At 47.6% G+C, this 4,978-nt stretch overlaps 1 non-coding gene across 1 annotated transcript; it reads right to left on the bottom strand.

Annotated features, from left to right (window-relative positions):
• Nucleotides 1-317: 317 nt before the first annotated feature.
• On the bottom strand, nucleotides 318-390 carry TRNAK-CUU (transfer RNA lysine (anticodon CUU)). Its single transcript has one exon. It is a non-coding gene; the product is annotated as a tRNA-Lys (tRNA).
• Nucleotides 391-4,978: the final 4,588 nt, after the last annotated feature.

Genomic DNA, 4,978 nt, shown 5'->3' with positions numbered 1-4,978 from the left:
TGGGGGATGAGGAGCGATGATGATGCAAATGACATCATCATGCTCCCCACACCAGGGGGGTACTTTTTAAAAATGGATTTTACGCAACACTTTTACTACATTTACTATACTAGCTGAGCTGCAAGTATAAAATATGTTAAACCTAAAACTTTTTTTTTTTTTGGTAAGAATAAGAAATATCATTTTGCAAACCAGATTTTCACCCCCCCCCCCCCCCAAAAAAAAATACCCACTATAAAAAACCATACAAAAGTAAAAAAACAGAAGTGTTGTAGTAAAAGAAAAAAATATATATATTTTTTTCTTTTAAAAGCAGTCGCCCAACGTGGGGCTCGAACCCACGACCCTGAGATTAAGAGTCTCATGCTCTACCGACTGAGCTAGCCGGGCACTCTGAAAATACATTTTACATACTTAAATTTAAACAAAGTATAGCTATAATCATGTGAATTTCTATAACATCTGAACACCATAGGTCCATCTGTTGTGCATATTCCCTGCAGTGTCTTATATGAATAATCTTTAAGCGCCTTTTTTATTGTCTCATTGTTAAATAAAGTCAAATAGTGAACATTGGCATTAACTTCTAAAGAACACTGCCATCGTGTGGTGACTTTGGGAATATAATTCTTTTTTTATTCTGAGAATTTTAGGTTTGCATTTATATTTAAGGTTGCATAGTTCTTTTCATTATAGATAAATTGCTATTATGTTTAATACACAGCTGTATGCATTGATAAGTCAAAGCTTTGTATAACTGTATTTTGGCATATCATATAAGCCCTGTTTACCCTTACAATCTGGCTAGACCAATGTGGCAATTAAAATCATGTATTAAAGTCCTTTAGGGCAATTCAGTCAGTTGAAAGGTTTCATAGTAGCCGCACTGCTAATGTTTCGGTGTGATGTGTAGTTAATAGTCTTTGCTTATTTTGACTTTAGCATATAGTGGTGTGCATGTAAGCTACTACGGAATTTTTTTAAACCTAATTAAGGGCCTAATTATTATCGAACGAGTGCGTATGGATCGCAGTGCGCAGGCGCAAGGCCAAACTGTGAAGGAATGGTGTGAAAATTTAGATCGCTAGGCATATGCAAGTTGCTTGACAGGAAGCAGACGTTTGGGGGTGGTCACTGGACGTTTTCTGGGAGTGTCAGGAAAAACGCAGGCGTTTCCCAAGAGTTTTCAGGGCGGGTGTGTGACATCAGCTCCGGCCCCGATCAGCCTATTTGTATTGCAAACAGGGCTACGCACAGACTGCTCGGACTGAAAATCATTTGATGGTGAGTGAGTTGCGAACGGACTTGCAGATGTCCGCTCTCTGGTGAAGTTTTCGTACGGCGTACGCATGCATACGCACACTTGAATGTGGAGGCACCAGCGATGAACGACGGATGCGCTGCCCTGCGCTCGTTCATCGCTGGTGCCCCGTCGCCTGTGCATGCAGGCCAATATGGATGATCTCGTCCATATTTGCCTGCACTGCTATGGAGCCGGGTGACGGGGGGAGTGAAGAAACTTCATTCCCCCCATCACTGCCCCCCCCCCCTGCCGCTGTATCGCCCGTATCCACCGTCGGGCAGCTCGGCGGCAAATTGCAAAGTGTGTAGGGCCCATTACTCTCATGGGCGTGATCTTCCTATCCCTCTCTTGCAGTCTCCATTCGGCAGCAGAAACAGACACAGAAGGAGTCTTTCATAGACTTCTCCAATATACCTGGGAGGTAACACTCAGAGCATAGTTACCTACTTTGCTGCCTCCTCCTCCGGGAGGAGGCAGCGTTGTAGGTGTATGGGGGGTGTGGCCGGCACAGGATAGGCGGTCCGGGGGCGTAGCCGGCAGCAGGATGGGCGGTCCGGGGGTGTTACATCAGCATCGCGTCATCGTGATTCCGCCCCCCGCTGTGCCGAAAAAAGCCGCTGCATAGCGGGGGGCAGAGCTACGATGACGCGATTCAGCGCAAATCGCGTCATCGGACCCCCTCGGGCCGCCCGCTTGTTCTCTGCTGTGGGCGGCCGAGGGGGAAAGCAGGAGGCTTGCCCACCTTTCCGGGGGGCTGGGAGGGTCACCCGATTTTCGGGATCCTCCCGGCCATTCCGGGAGGGTAGGCAAGTATTACTCAGGGAAAGTGGTTATTGCTGCCGCTGTCCCTGTGGGGTTATGTTTAGTACATAGCGGGGATATTTTCATTAAAATGACAATATCCATTGCTATACAGATTGTTAATAATCGGGTCAGTACTGTGATTATTAATACATAGGTCTCATTCTTAATTTGCTGCAATGTTTGACTGTATATGCATTATACATATGTTCCTGTTTTACACATCCTGGAATAACTGTTAAGAGAATCCTAATTACTTCTATGCTTGAGTTTTGAGACAAGGGCTGGTTGCCCATATATAGGGCCAAGAAAGGTTGACATCAAGGAGACTTGCCTACTCTCCCGGAATGGCCGGGAGGCTCCCAAAAATCGGGTGACCCTCCCGGCCCCCCGGAAGAGCAGGCAAGTCTCCCAATTACAGGGGTCCCCCCCCTGCCCGGCCGCCCACTTAGCGAGTAAAGTGGGCGGTCCGGGCAGGCGATGACGCGATTCTTGTTGAATCGCGTCATCATAGCGATGCCTTCTGCTGTATAATGCCGGTAATAGCGGCATTACACAGCGGGGGGCGGGGCTTACACGGGACGATCCCGGAGTCACGCCCCCGGCCCGCCTACGTCACGCCTCCTGTCCGCCCCCCTCTGCACTCACATCGCAGCCCGCCCCCCTGCCGAACTGACCTGGCTGCTCTCTCCTGGAGAGAGCAGCCAAAAAGTCGGTAAGTATGCATCAAGGGGTTAATCAAGTGATGTTTTGCACTTTAACTCTGCCAGCTGTCTGATTTGTCCATACAACCTGACACACTGTGGGTCTAATTCAGACCTGGTCGCAATCAGGCATTTTTTACACTGCTGTGACCAGGTAGTCACCACCTACAGGGGGGAGGGGGTAATTGCTGTGCAGGGGTGCGAATGCATGTGCAGAGAGCTGCACCTCTGCACAGATGAGGACTTACTCAGCTGCTGCGATGATCCGGCCCGGAGCTGACGTCAGGAACCCTCCCTTAAAACGGCTGGACACGCCTGCGTTTCTTCGGAAACTCCCTGGAAACGGTCAGTTGACACCCACAAACAGCCTCATCCTGTCAATCTTCTTGCGGTTGCTGGTGTAATTGCTTTCTTCGGTAAGTCCATCACTCTCCAGCGATCCCCTTCGCCAGGGGGCGATGCGCCTGCACATTGCGGAGCATACGCATGCGCAGTTCTGACCTGATTGCAGTGCTGCAAAAAAAAGTAGCGTGCTATCAGGTCTGAATGACCCCCTGTGTTTCTTTGCAAAGTTCTGAATCGCTAAGACAAGGGACTCAGGGGGTAATTCAGAGTTGATCGCAACAGCAAATTTGTTAGCAGTTGGGAAAAACCATGGTGGTCATTCCGAGTTGTTTGCTTGCTAGCAGTTTTTAGCAGCCGTGCAAACGCTATGCCGCCTCCCACTGGGAGTGTATCTTAGCGTAGCAGAACTGAGAACAAAAGGATCGCAGAGCGGCTACAAAGGTTTTTTTGTGTGCAGTTTTAGAGTAGTTCAAAACCTACTCAGCGCTTGCGATCACTTCAGACTGTTCAGTTCCTGTTTTGACGTCACAAACACGCCCTGCATTCACCCAGCCATGCCTGCGTTTTTTCGAACACTCTCTGAAAACGGTCAGTTGATACCCATAAACGCCCACTTCATGTCAATCACTCTGCGCAACCAGTGCGACTGAAAAGCATCGCTAGACCTTGTGTGAAACTACATAGTTCGTTGTAATAGTACGTCATGCGTGCGCATTGTGCCACATACGCATGCGCATAAGTGCCATATTTTTGCCTCATCGCTGCACATCGACCAAATGCAGCTAGCGATCAACTCGGAATGACCACCCATGTGCACTGCAGGGGGGAAGATATGACATTTGCAGAGAGTTAGATTTGGGTGGGTTATATTGTTTCTGTGCAGGGTAAATACTGGCTGCTTTATTTTTACACTGCAATTTAAATTTCAGTTTGAATACACCCCACTCAAATCTAATTCACTCTGTGCATGTTATATCTGCCTCCCCCTGCAGTGCACATGGTTTTGCCCAACTGCCCTCAAATTTGCTGCTGCGATCAACTCTGAATTAGGCCCTCAGTCCAGTGTCTTCTTTGATTTGTAAGACTTACAAATAAAAAAAAAAGATACACGGTGGCTCCGTGCTCAGTATCTAATCCAATAGTAGTGTGGCTTCAGCACTTCATTGGCCATCTTGCGGCTTCTGGCTGGCTGTTCAGTGTCCTGAAAGGACTGCAGTCAGGAACATGCAGGTGACAGCCAAATGGTATTAGTGCCCTCTGCATACTGTTCCCCATGATACTGCCTGGTGCCCCCTCGCCCCCCATTCCCGTACTGGCATTGCACCTTTGCGCACTGTATTGCTGTACTTGAATAATATGAAATAAAAATGTTCCTAAATGTCAGGGGATGCCCCATTATGTGCCCCAATATCCATGTGTGGCTCTGACCCCCCCCCATTACCTATGTGTGGCTCTGACCCCCCCCATTACCTATGTGTGGCTCTGACCCCTGCAATAGCTGCTCTGTGGCACGACAACAGATGATTCGATGCGTTGATGATTTTGTTCTCTAATTAACCAATAACATGACAGCAAAATGATTCATAGCCTATGTTACTCAGAAGATCTCAAGAAACATTTCAGCAACATCTCGAGGAACATTTCAGTGAAACTACTACAGTAAATCGGTTCAGTAGTTCTCGATTTATTGCGAACATATATACGAACAAACTATTTTATTAATAGTACAGATAGATGTGTGGTTTGGTTCTCAAGAAATCAGAATCCAGATGAATTTTGTGGATCCAAACCAAAACCTGGTTTGGATCTTCCCACGGCTTTGAGT

Source organism: Pseudophryne corroboree, chromosome 6 (genome assembly GCF_028390025.1).
Source record: "Pseudophryne corroboree isolate aPseCor3 chromosome 6, aPseCor3.hap2, whole genome shotgun sequence".
Taxonomy (NCBI): Eukaryota; Metazoa; Chordata; class Amphibia; order Anura; family Myobatrachidae; genus Pseudophryne; species Pseudophryne corroboree.
This window is presented reverse-complemented; position numbering and strand designations above follow the sequence as displayed.